Source organism: Lutra lutra, chromosome 5, assembly GCF_902655055.1.
Source record: "Lutra lutra chromosome 5, mLutLut1.2, whole genome shotgun sequence".
Taxonomy (NCBI): Eukaryota; Metazoa; Chordata; class Mammalia; order Carnivora; family Mustelidae; genus Lutra; species Lutra lutra.
Window position 1 is genome coordinate 61,606,535 of NC_062282.1, and position 14,331 is coordinate 61,620,865.

Below are 14,331 nucleotides of genomic sequence, written 5' to 3' on the forward strand. Positions count from 1 at the left end.
TTTTATCATTTTTGTGCTTTGATTTGTTGGTGAAACCAGGTTATTTTTTTAAGTGTGGGATGTTTCACATTATGTATTTGGTTGATTGTTTTATCTTGATATCATCAAACTTATTCTACTTTACCCTGTATTTCCTGAAAGCTGATAGCTATTCTAAAGACCTGATTAGACTGAATTTTGTTTGTTGACAGGAGGAGCTCATGAGCACACTTGGGGTCTTTCTATTGCATCACATTGTCTGGTATCCTTCTTTCAGAGGATCTAAGATTGATCACTGGGTTCGGGTGGTGTGGCCCTGGTCCCTCCACTGTAAAGATTCTAAACATTTCTCCTAATTATACGAATGTTCCTTGAGATCATGAACTGGACCTATTATTTCGTTAAGGATCAAAATTGATGATTTGTCTAATTCTACCAAACTCGTGACTCACTGCAGATCTATACCCTTGGCCATTTCTTTTTTTAAGGCAGAATGAAAGACCAAGTATGTATATAAAATCCTGTATATAACAGCAGACATCACTGTCTGTTATTCCGCAATTAAGACTACCAGATTTAGCAAATAAAAATATAGGACATCCAGTTAAATTTGAATTTCAGAAACATTTTTTAAAAAATTATGTGTGTTTATTTTTTTAAGATTTTATTTATTTATTTATTTTTTTTGAGAGAGAGCAAGAGTGAGAGATATCACAGAGGGAGAGACAGAGGCAGGCTCCCCGCGGAGCTGAGAGCCCCATGTGGGGCTTGATCCTAGGACCCTGTGATAGTTACCCGAGCCAAAGGCAGGAGCTTAATTTACTGAGCCATCCAGGTACCCTAAATTTAAGTGTGTTTAAATATTAAAAAATAGGGGCACCTGGCTGGCTCAGTTGATAGACTATGGAACTCATGATCTTGGGGTCATAAGTTTCAACCCCACATTGGGCACAGAGTTACTTAAAAAATAAATAAAATATTAAAAAAATAAATGGAGGCATATGAAAAAAATTTTAAGACTTTATTTGAGCAAAAATCTATTAATATTGGGTAGCATCCAATCTAGCAGATAGAAAGGAGCTCCAACGAGCTGTACAAAATGAAAGACTTTTATAGGCAGAAGGGAGCAGGAGCAAGGAAGTTATATTAGGAAAACAAGTGGGTTGGTCGTTGTAAGGTTACTTTCCTTTAGGGGATGGCAGGGATCTTTCAGGCAAATTACCTAACTAGCACTGATCAGGAGATTCCTAACTGACTGGTTTATAAAGATTCCATTTCTGGGACAGTTGAAACTAATTAAATTAAATCTTGGTTTGGTGATGAGGGGCTTAACATAAGTGACTCTATTTTGCAACTGTTGTCTTGTTTTTAACAGAAATTTGCAGGGTCAGGCTCAGGGTCAGGTTAGGGTTAGTAAAAGTCTGGAAGAGGACAGTTAGAGGAACAGAGAGAAATCATTCGCCAGGGACCACAAAAGCAGCCAATGAAAAAGGCTATGGAAATCTTTGTGTCTGGTGTTGCGCTAACGTTGATGTACGTCAGCAGGGCTAGCAGTGGGAAATAACTGAATTCGAAGCAGGTGAGAATGGGGACATGCTGAAACCCAGGAAGACATACTGGCACCCACATCTGTTTTTCAGAGTCTCCAACCTCGATGCCATGGATGACCTGTAGAAGAAGCTGGTGCCCTTTGCCATGCACCTGGCGCAGAGGAACTGAAGGAGAAAAATGCACAGGAGGAGCCAGCAGTTGAGGGACAAGGTAAGCGCATTGCAGCAACACCTAGAGCTCCCCCATACGGATCTTCAGGCCCTGATGCCTGCTAGTTTGCTCTCATCTTCCAAATCTCAGGCATACTTTTCTTGTGACCAACTTTAAACTATGAGTTAAGGGAAGGGAATTCCAGATAATATAATTCCAGTTTAGCCAGGTTGGCTCCCTACAAAATCACCATAGTTCACTTTACCTCTATCAACTCTATTTATCTTCTGGATAAAGACAAAAGCAAAATCATGCTTCTGACTAACATGCTGCAAGTATCTCTCATACAATAAAGAGTGTACTAACCTTCTCTCAAAAACAGGATATGAAGGCCCATCTTTTTTGCAAAGGATTACTTCCTCTAGCTGAGTCACATTCTACCTTTGATGCCCTATAATTTGAAGACTGAGTTATTGAGTTGTGGTAGTTTTTGATTTAGTTTTGTTTTTTTGTGTTTTTTTAAGATTATTTATTTATTTATTTGACAGACAGAGATCACAAGTAGGCAGAGAAGCAGGCAGAGAGAAGCGGGGGGAAGCAGGCTCCCGCTAAGCAGAGAGCCCAATGTGGGGCTCGATCCCAGGACCCTGGGATCATGACCTGAGTTGAAGGCAGATTCTTAACCCACTGAGCCACCCAGGCGCCCCTTCATTTAGTTTTATCAATAGGACACAGAGCTAAGATGCATCCCAGGAAAATGACTGCATTCCACACATAGTCCTTACTCACACTGTGTAGTAGTGATCCCATTCCCCTTTGATAGTCAAGATCACTCACCCTAGTCAGTACAAAAACTCCTGTTTTGCCTGAGGAGTCCATGATGGTCAGGCAGCAGTTTTAATTTCCTTTTTAATGAAATCATTGTTAGAACCTCTGGTGGAAGCCTTCTTTCCTTGGGAACTAATACCTGTAGACCAGCAATGTTAAGGGAGTGGGAAGCAAAACATTTGTTAGGGCTCACTAAGGGTGGAAACGGAAGGGGCTCTTCTTCCATTAACCATTCTTGTTTTTACTCCTTGATTTCCACAATTCCAGACTTTATATTAGTCATTGATTTGGTGCATATACTGCACAATGGAGAACATTATTCCAGCCCAACAAGATGTTACCATTTAGCTGAGAATGCAACAGTCTTCATAGGCCATACCGCTATTCAGTGAGGCCAGATGACGACAAACATGCAACCAGGGTTCCATAGGCATCAGTCCGTTGCATCACTTCATTTGCTAGGAAGTTCCTTTGTCAGAAGAATGCATTATGGGACACTCTGACAGAAAACGTCTGTTAAGTCTGTGGATGTTGGTTTTGGCAGAAGCATTGTAAACAGGACAGGCAAGTCTATATACAAAGTTAGGTGTGTACTCCATTGAGAACAACATGCTATCCCTTCCAATATGGAACTGATCCAATGAAAACAATCCAACATCTTATGACTGGCTGATCCCTTGGGGAAATAGAGCCACACCGGAAGCTCATTGTTTATATTTGCCATTGGCAGGGGGAGGCTGTAACAGTCCATGTTTCCATGACCATGCATAACTTCCATTACTGACTTTGCCCATTTTTTTCCCCATAAGCTTTTTGAGTAGGGACAGGGGTTGTGGAAGAAAGAGGGTGACTAATGTTGGCAGAACAGGTCATCTTGCCTGTATGATAAATGAGATTCTTCTCTGTTGAGGTTGTTTTTTGGTAAGCATTCACATAAAATACGAATATCTTCATATCCTGTGCCCATTTGGAAAGCTCTGCCCATATACCTATTCCCAGACCTCCTTGGCACTGATTTTCTAATCATGCTCCTTTTAAGTTCCTGACTATCCAGCCAAACAATTACCCAGACAAATATCCATGAATCATGGTAGATCTATCCCCCTGGCCATCTCTTTTTCTAGGCAGAACAAATGACCAGGTGCACTGATTAGAGTTCTGCCTACTAAGAGAATGTCTCTTCTTCATGGTCCTTCAGGGCCACACATGAGTATATCAGTTATCTATTGTGATATAATTAACCACTCCAAAACTTAGTGGCTTAAAGTGACAACAATAATTTATTTTGCTTGTGAATATGTTATTTGGGCTTTCAGCATAGCTGGCCCATCTGTATTCCATGTTTGAATAGTCGGTTTTTTGAAACTGAACTGGGTTAGTCTGGAAGAAGGACTTTCACTTTGGCTCAATCACATAGCTGGCCAGTTGTTGCTGGTTATTGGCTGAGGTATAGCCAAAACTGTAGGCTAGGCCTCTGATCCTCTCCAAGTAGGCACCTCCACAGGTTGCCTGGGCTTGCTCATGATGGGTAGGCTCCAAGAGTGAGTGTTACAAGAGCCTTGGGAGTCACATAACAACACTTCTGCCTTAATTTTATTGGCCAAGGCATAGGTTCAAGGGGAGGGTACATAGACTCCACTTCTTAAATGGGGGAGGGTGTCAAAGTTCTAGAAAATTACATGTAATAAGACATTATTGTGGCCTTCTTTGGAAATACAATCTGCCATAATGCAGATTGAAAGAAAGGAGCAGCAAAGTGAAGAGAGGACCATGGGTACCTAGGTCCCTTGCTCATCTGTCTTCTGAATTTACCTGAGCCTGATCTCTTCTGAAAATGAAGTGCTGCTGTGCATGTCTAACTTTATGATTGGATGAGTGAGACAACACTTGGTGACTTGGTGGCCCACAGTCAAATGTTTAGTTGCTACTAGTGCCCAGAGCGAGCCATTCTCAAAAGAATAGTTATCTGTAGGGGATGACATAACTTTGTCCCCAAATCCTAAGTGTCTGGGCCATAAGTCATCTATGGGGTCTTGCCAAAGTCTCCACATAGCCTCCTTATGTTCCACAGATACTTTAAGCACCATTGGATCTTCTGGGTCATGTTGCCCAAAGGGTGGAGGGGCATCACAGCCTGGACTTACTGTAGAGCTTTCATTTGTTCTGAGCCCTACTGAAACCTGGGAGCCTTTTGGGTCACTCATTAAATATGTTAAAACAGCATGGCCAAATGAGATATGTGTTGCCTGCCAAAACCAAAGAGGTTCACCCAGCATTGTGTTTCTTTCTTGGTGGTAGAAGGGGACAGATACAGAAGTTTGTCTTTCATGTTGGAAGGGATATTTTGAGATGTCCCAGACCATTGGACCCCTAGAATTTCACCAAGGTGGCAGCCCCTGAAATTTTGTGGGATTTGTTTCCTATGCTCTGGTATGCAAGTGTCTTACCAAGATACCTAGAGTAGTTGCTACTCCCTGTTCACCAGCTCTGGGCACCATGATATCATCAATGTATGAATCAGCTTAATGTCCTAGAGAAAGGCAACCAAGGTGCTTTCAGACTAGATCATGACAGAGAGCCTGAGAGTTGATATAGCCCTAAGGTACATTACTGAAGTATATTGCTAGCCCTGCCTGCTGAAAGTCAACTATATCTCACGGTCTTAATTAACAGGTATAGGGGGGAAACACATTCTCCACACCAATAGCTTAATTGCAGGTCCTGGAGATGTTCATTCACTCCAGAAATGAAACTGTATCTGGAAGAGCAACGCAACAGAAGTAACCACTGGTTATACTTATAACATACTGTCATTCTCCAAGATCCATCCAACCAGGTACCTGGTGGTGATTTGGTAATATTAGACCCCTTCCACTTTATTTCATCCTGCCAAAACTCCTGAGTCTTTGACTTGCTGACACAAGATCCTATATAATATCACCTTGGACCAAGAGGCCCACTTTAGGGTACTAGAGGGTTATTGATGGACATGTAACTATAGGATCATTGGTCTTAGCATATATCACATCACCCCACATTCTAGAGTAACAGAACTTTGGAATGGCCTCTACAAGATGCAGCTAGGTCTGAAGATAATTCTGTAGGGCTGGGGTACTAACCCTCAGATGTGATATATATAAATATCAATTGCTATTATGTGGAGCTGTTTTCCTGTTAGATAGAATACATAGGTCCATGAGCCAAGGAATGGAGGCTAAGAGTGACCCTCTGTCCACCACTTTCAGTGGCCTTCTTAGGGACTATGTACTTTTCATCTCTGCAACTTTAGGTTAGGTGCATCTAGAGGTCCTGGCCTACAATGAGAGGATAGGGTAGGTGGAGAGAACTTTTATTTATTGTCTGTCAGGGAACAATAATTGTTCTACTGAACTTAAAGTGCTGGCTGCTACTTGGTCACTTTGATTTTCTCATGACAGAAGATCAGCAGACAAAGAAAAAAGTTATATTGTCAGGAGTAACTGACCTTTTTCCTTCTAAGGGATACAGAGTTGCTTTGACATAATAGGAAAAAGGAGAGACATGTCTATAACTCAGGGAATCCATCTCTTGAGGCTGCTATGCCTGGTTTTAACTGTGAATGAACAATTCAGGAACTGAATTGTTCTGTGTGCCTGCCTGACAAGCACACAGCAAGCAAAGGCTCGAGCCACTTGGGGTGAAGGTCTAGAATGTCCTAACAGGCAAGCAATTCAGACTAATGAAAGTGCTAGCTGAGGTGAGAGGGAATCTAGAACAGGTGGGCAGTAGAAGGAGATGATAACTATCAATTATAGGCTCAGGACCAACTACAGAAGCAGGAGCTGTAACTCATTCCACTATCTCTCCTCTTATACATCTCTTCGGCTGGAAATTGTGATAATCCACCCTCCTGAAGAAACACTGGTTTAGATCTAACTTGAAGCACACAAGAATAGTGCAAGTTATCTATATTCTCCCCATATTCTCAGTTTCCTTTATAATTTTGGGGTACCAGCTCCCATATGCCTTTTCTTCCAACAGCCAATACCTGCATCTTTTTGTCCAAGGGGTGCCCCCAGATTCCTAGCACCATGGTGCCTTTGGGCATAGAGGGCCAAAAGTGTTTGGGAATTTACAATTCCCACTCCACCCCCCACCCTCAATACACACACACACACACACACACACACATATACCAGCCGTTAACCAATCACTGAAGGGCACAGAGGTATACATACTCTAGCTCCTTTGTTCCCCATAGGACAGTGTCTTGTCTATACCGTCCAGAGCTCTCCTGTGGAACTGAGCCAAAGTTACCCTCCATAGCACCACACTAGACATCACAACCTGGCTTGGCTTCATTCCCTTCCCAACTTACTTCCCCATTCTCCTGCCAGCTTTTCCTGGGAATACTTCCTAATCAATCACCTTTGCTTGAATCCTTATCTTAAGGCCTGTTCCCAAGATCATACTATATTATTAGGAGGTTGGAGTAGGGTTATAAAAGCTGATTTGCAATATCTTCTACCATCATTATAGTATTGATTTCTTGTGGATACTGAACTTTGGTGACCTAATCCTTATTACCTATTTGAATAATTTCTAATAAAAAATGAATATAAAAATCAGGATAAATAGTTTCTAAGTATACTATTATTCTTTCTGCTCACTAATTCTACTTATACCATCCTCTCCAAAAGAAAAAACAATTTTTTATTTTTTTAAAGATTTTATTTATTTGACAGGATGAGAGAGAGAGAGAGAGAGAGAGAGAGAGACAGCAAGAGAAGGAATACAAGCAGGGGGAGTGGGAGAGGGAGAAGCAGGGTCCCCACTGAGCAAGGAGCCTGATGCAGGGCTTGGTCCTAGAACCCTGGGATCATGACCTGAGCCGAAGGCTGATGCTTAATGACTGAGACACCCAGGCACCCTGAAAATAATAATTTTTAAAGAGGCAATATTCTTAAAGAAGGGTTAACTTGTGGAAGGTATCATTGCTTCTTCTAATTATTGTCATATGGTAGGCCAGGAAAAAAAAATAGGAAAAAATTATCAGACCTAGAAAACAGATAAAGAATTCAAATGGCATGAGCTGGCTCTAGTACATCCTAATGTAAAGGCATTATATTTCCTCCCTCCCTTCCTTTTCTTCCTTCCAGTCTGTGCATTAGGGGAGCATGCAAAAGTAGCATTAGTTACTACCCTTGAGAAACTCCAAACCCAATGGAGGTCAATGGATGAAGTCCTTTCTTCTAACTAGGTTAAACCTCACTGCAGCAAAATTTCTCCATCCTGAAGGAAGCTGTTTGGGGACATCCTGCAACCCATATATAGTACATCTTGGCCACTTGATTGTCATCCCCACCTATGGTGGTTCTTACATTTGCTCTCACTGAACTCTGTTCTCTCTTCTCTACAGCTGGAAGTCTCAAGCAAGGGCATGATGAGAAAATAGATTTAAAATATGTGATAATAGGGACACCTGGCCAGCTCAGTCAGCAGAGCATGTGACTCTTGATCTCAGGGCTGTGAGTTCAAGCCCCATGCTGGGCACAGAGCCTTATTTAAAATTCAAAAAAAGTAAAAAAAAAAGAAATGTGATAATAGAAGAGTGAGGGGAGATGGCAGTTTAGGTCCATGGCTCGATCCCAGGACCCTGGGATTATGACCTGAGCCGAAAGCAGAGGCTTCAACCCACTGAGCCACCCAGGCATCCCAGAAGTATATTTCTTAATTCAAAGAAAAGTTTTTCAAAATCTTCTGTGGGCAGGTGGACTGAAAATACGGGAAGATGGTAGGTGAAGAAGCAGTAAGTTCTGATAGATTGATTATCTTTATCCCATCTTATGCATTTATATAAAATCATTTTTCTTGATTTCTAATAGGTTAATACAGGAGAGAAGTGCTGACCTAAATGGTCCTACTCCCTTTGTAGAAAGCATAGTCTGTTGGCTAATGATCTCATGGCAACCCAATAGCAGAGGCTTAGGAGGCAAGCAAAGGTCTGTCTCTCCCTTTCACTAGCTATGGTTCTGGGTAAATTACTTAACTTGTTTAATCCCATTTCATACCTGCAAAATGGGGATTGTTCTGGGTTGAATTGTGTTCTTCCAAAATTCATATGTCAGAGTCTTAGCCCCAAATACTTCACAATGTGAACTTATTTGGGAATAGGGTTGTTACAGGTAAAATTAGTTTAGTTAAAATGAGGTCATACTGGAGAAAGGTGGGTCCCTAATTCAACACAACTGAAGTCCTTTAAAAAGGGATATTTGGGGATGCCTGGGTGGCTCAGTCAATTAATCATCTGCTTCTTGGTTTTAGCTCAGGTCATGATCTCATGGGTCATGGGATCGAGCCCTGCATCAGGCTCCACACTCGGCAGGGAGTCTACTCAAAGATTCTTTCCCTCTGCCCCTCCCCTTGTTCATTCTCTCTCTTTAAAATAAATACATAAATCTTGAAAAAAGGGGGTATTAGGACACATACATGTATACAGGGAGAATGACACATGAAGATGGAGGCAGAGATGAAGATGATGTTTCTAAAAGCCAAGGTACCATCCTTGTCAACACCTCAATCTCAGACTTCCTGCCTCCAGAACCATGAGACAATACATTTCTATTCTTAAGCCACGTGATCTATGGCACTTCGTTACAGCAACCCCTGCAAACTAATCCAGAGATTAAAATAGTTCCAGCCCAAGGGGCGCCTGGGTGGCTGCTCAGTGGGTTAAAGCCTCTGCTTTTGGCTCAGGTCATGGTCCCAGGGTCCTGGGATTGAGCCCCGCATCGGGCTCTCTGCTCAGTGGGGAGCCTGTTTCCCCCTCCCTCTCTACCTGCCTCTCTGCATACTTGTGATCTCTGTCCTTTTGTCAAATAAATAAATAAAATCTTAAAAAAAAATAAATCTTAAAAAAAATAGTTCCAGCCCCATAGAGTTGTAATGAGGATAAAACGAGATGATGCACGGGAAGTATTTCATACAGTGATTGGCCCATAAAAAGTACTTAAAAACTGGTTGCTATTATTACTATTTAGAGTATATTAATGACTCAACCAACAACAAACACATCTACTGGGACAAAACATATCCTGAAGTTCCCTCTTCGGTATTCTCTAAATGACCTAGAGGATCCTGAACTTTCTAGCCAGGTGCCTTGTGTAGGACTGACCCCTTCTTCAATTTCAGAATGGGTTTTGAGTGACTTAAACCCTTCACTACAATTCTCCTTCCATTTCCATTCCCACAGGGACTGGATGACATGAACAGGTAACCTAGGCCTGAGCCAATCATCACAGCGTTTCTCAGGCCATGGATTGGGGAGAGGGGGAACCTATGACCCAAGAATTAAATTAGAGAAATTCCCTAGACTTTTCTTTGACAGTTTGATGAAGGATGTCTCTACCCTCTCAACCCCCAGTCTCAGATATTAACAGAAAGTTTGTCTGTGTTGTTCTTATGAGGGAACTCAAACCATGAACAGAGCTGATGAGGGTGGAACAGAGAGAATTCGAGTTATAGTGACCTTGATGGTACCTTATACCACTGTTCATCAAATCCTACCTGAATGCTGCTTCGTATCTTTTTTCCCCTGACTAGTTTGAGTTGGGTTCTCTTGTGAAAGTGGCATATTTAGTGGACAGGACTTGGTAGGAGAGAAGCAGGAAGTAGTTTTATTCTTTCTGATCACTTACTCTTTAAACCTACTTGGTCCGTTCTCTATTCTCCATCTGTGCAGTATACTGAGCAGAGGACTTAGATTTTCTGTCACTTTCAGGTACTAGAATAGTCTCATTTCAGGTGCCAAAAATCTGGGTGGATTTAAGTCAGAGCTTCAGTTTCTGGTGTGGATGAAATCTTCTGAGGCCCATGTAGGCTTAAAACCTGTGGGAGTGAAGGAATAGGGTGTTTTTTGTTTGTTTATTTGTTTGTTTTGTTTTGTTTTTCCTATTTCTTCACTATATTCCACTCCTACTGTATGCTTCCTGATGCTTCTGGGTTCCTCCAGTCAGGATGGAAAGGAGGGACGGGAGGAAGCAAAGCAGAGTCTAACTTGATGGTGGTGGTTTAATCTAGCATCATTGTCTTCCTATAGCAGATGCCCAAATGCCGGCCTTGGGTCTTGTGGGATGCTTTCATCTCTCCTTCACAAACAACCCCTGATATGGCACATTTGCTGGGCTGGGCATTGTACCCTCTGGTTGACCTTTCAGAGGTCACTCCCCTCAGCATCTCTTTATCTCTCTATGAACTGACATGAAGCAATTTCTAGGACAAAAGAAAGCAAAGTGTAAAGAGTGCCCAAAGTATGCCACCTTTTGTGTAGTGAAGAAGGGAAAAATACAAAACTATGCATGTATCTGTTCAACAATGCCCTATGAGCCATGTAGAGCTTAGGCAAAAGGAACATATATACACCTTTGGGTCTAATGGAAGCAAACTCATAAATATTCTCAAAATCTACTTCTTTGTTTATATTGTTTTCAGTTGAAAGAACTACTGTGTTCGATCACTTATTTTATTACTTTATTTATTTATTTTTAAGATTTTATTTATTTATTTGACAGAGAGATCACAAGTAGGCAGAGCGACAGGCAGAGAGGGAGGCAGAGAGGGAGGCAGAGAGGGAGAGAGGGAGAAGCAGGCTCCCTGCTGAGCAGAGAGTCCAATGATGCGGGGCTCCATCCCAGGATCCTGAGATCATGACCTGAGCCGAAGGCAGCGGCTTAACCCACTGAGCCACCCAGGCGCCCTTTATTATTATATTTTAAAGTAGGCTCAATACCTAATGTGAGGCTCCAATTCACGACCCCAAGATCAAGAGGTGCATGCCTTATATAGACTGAATCACCCAGGTGCTCCTTGATCATTTTTTTTGGACAAGTGGTGATCTTAAATAATTTTTAATCAACTTAAGCTGAAGTAAAATTAGAATAAAGTCTGTTTTGGTATAAATAAAATATGTAAATTAAAAATAATGTTGTGAAGAGCAACACTGATGAAAGATGGCAGCCACCATGGGCTGGGACAATTTATGAAAACCAAACATACAGCCTTAAATGCCTTAAATACCCCCAAACTCCTCCTTTGTAATATTTGTAACAAAAATGAATATGAATGGAGTTAACAGTTCCAATGGAGTAGTAGACCCAAGAGCCATACCAGTGCTGTCAAAATGGTAGAATTCATATAGATAGCATCAAAGTTGCAAGATGATGTCTAACGAAAACATGAAACTCCCTCAGCTGCCTGAAGGACAGTGTCACAGCAATTAATTGAAATGAGAAAACACAGTTCCCCCATTTGATTTAAGCAATCTTCATTTTCCACAGTAGTACATTTTCTAGATACATCTTGTAGACCTCAAAGTACTGGAAAGGAAGCCTCCATTCAAAGGCAATTTATCTTAAGATATTGTAAATAATACTAATTTTTTGTCCATTCGAAATATATGTTGTGGTATAAAAAATAAAATAAGATAATGTATTACTCTACCTACTTTTTAATTTTTCAATATTTTTCATCTGCCTTAATGTTCTTGAGGAATAGCAGTCATTAAAAACTACTTAAAAACATGTACATGAGGTACATATTTTTCCTTTTGCCTCAGGTTCCAATATGGCTCAGCTCTGAGGTCATATTTATTCAAAACTCTGATGTCTTGTCATCACAGATTTTTTTGCATTAACTTTTATTTTTAAAAATATTGCCTTAAAATATTATATATTTATTTTTAAAGATTTTATTTATGTGTTATTTTGAGAGAGAGAGTGCATGCCCATGAGTGGGGGATGGGCAGAGGGGGAGGGAGGGAGAGAATTCCCAAGCAGACTCTGCACTGAGTGCAAAGCCCAGTGTGGAGCCTGATCCCACAATCCTTGAGATCATGCCCTGAGCTGAAACCAAGAGTCGATGCTCAACCGACTGAGCCACCCAGGCACCCCTAAAATCTTACTTATTTTGACTACAGATTCCTCTCCGCTTAATTCTGTGCCAAGGTGAGTTCTTCACCCTAATGTGGTCTCTGCATCTCAACTGTGCAAAAAGAAACACAAAAAGGATAAACCAAAAACTAATGAGATTGGTTAGGTACAAGCAGAGGATCGGGATAGGATAGAAAGGATAAGGACAGCTCTCTGAGCAATCCTTCTTACAAATTTCTGACTTTTAGAGCCGTGCAACTGTTTCACATACTAAAAATATGAACAAAATATAATCAACGAAGAAGAGATAGAGCCCCAAATGGAATATACATGAAAACCTAACTGTATTAAACAACATAACCATATTGGGGGTGACAGCAGAAAAGGACCAACCTATGTAACTTTGGGAAAGAATATTTTGACTCCATACACACTAATATGTTCTAAAGACCAAGGGGAAAAAATTGAGCACAAATACTTTACTTAGTAGTTTGTTTTTATCACAGATATGGTTTAGTATCTGAAACCACTTTATAAATATTGAAGCTAATAAGTAAATATATTGTGGATAATGAGAGCCAGGTTTCTCACTATCAGAGAAAGCAGTTAAAATAAAGGGAAAGGCTGAATGAAACCTATGGTGTAGGTTTGGAATTGAAGATATAAACTAATAGTGTGTATATGTATGTGTGTGTACATATACATAAAATACATGCAACATATATATACAGACACACACTTATAGATGACTTCCTACTACCAATAAGCACATCTAGCACCTATCTCTTGATTTCTAAATACCACTACCCAGTGAAAGGATCTTTTTTGCTTACTATAACCTCAGGCACAATGACTTGCTGGTCCCCTACAAGCCCTGTGTTCCCTTCATTTACTTGCTCATTTTCTTTTCCTTGCCAGAACATGGTTCCCTCCGTTGATGTTTCAGGAATCAGTTCAAATGCCACCTCCTTTGAAAGGACTTCTTACTTCCCCTGAGTTGGACATGAACTGTTTCTGAATTCTAAGGCATGCCATCTAGTTTGTACACTCTCGAAACATGTAAGTTTATTAAAATACCTCAATAAAGCTATAGTGAAAAAAGAATGGACAGTAGCAGCTGCTGGTGTGCCAGAGGAACCACTGGTACTCAAACACTGATTGTGGAAATGTAAATTGCTACAACCCCTTAGAAAATCAGTTTGGCCTTTTCTTTTAGAGTCAAACATATTATTATCACATAACTCAGCAATCCCACTCCTGAACAGTTACCCAATATTTTTTTAAAATTTTTATTTGTCAGAGAGAGGGGGTGGGAAGAGAGCATGAGCATACAAAAGCAGGGAGAGCAGGAGGCAGAGGGAGAAGCAGGCTTCCAGCTGAGCAAGGAGCCTGATGCAGGCTCCATCCCAGGACCCTGGGATCATGACCTGAGCTGAAGGCAGATGCTTAGCCGACGAAGCCACCTGGGTGTCCCCAGTTACCCAATTTTTAATTAATATTTATATTGACACACATATCAATATAAGAATGTACCTGGGTGGCTCAGTGGGTTGGGCCTCTGCCTTGGGCTCAGGTCATGATCTCAGGGTCCTGGGATCAAGCCCCACATGGGGCTCTCTGCTGGGCAGGGACCCTGCTTTCCCCTTTCTCTGCCTGCCTCTCTGCCTACTTATGATTTCTCTCTCTGTCAAGTAGATAGATAAAATCTTAAACAAACAAACAAACAAAAAATCAGAACCGGGAACCTGGGTGGCTCAATCAGTTAAGCATCTGACTTCAGCTCAGGTCATGATCTCAGGGTTTGGGGATTGAGCCCCACATTGGACTCTGCCCTCAGCAGGGAGTCTGCTTGTCCCTCTGTACCCGCCCCCCACCCTGTTCTCTCTCTCTCAAATAAATAAATAAATAAATAATAAAA

At 41.3% G+C, this 14,331-nt stretch overlaps 1 pseudogene; it reads left to right on the plus strand.

The window, feature by feature from the left end:
- Nucleotides 1-11,469: 11,469 nt before the first annotated feature.
- LOC125101151 (ubiquitin-conjugating enzyme E2 variant 1-like) lies at nucleotides 11,470-11,956 on the plus strand (annotated as a pseudogene).
- Nucleotides 11,957-14,331: the final 2,375 nt, after the last annotated feature.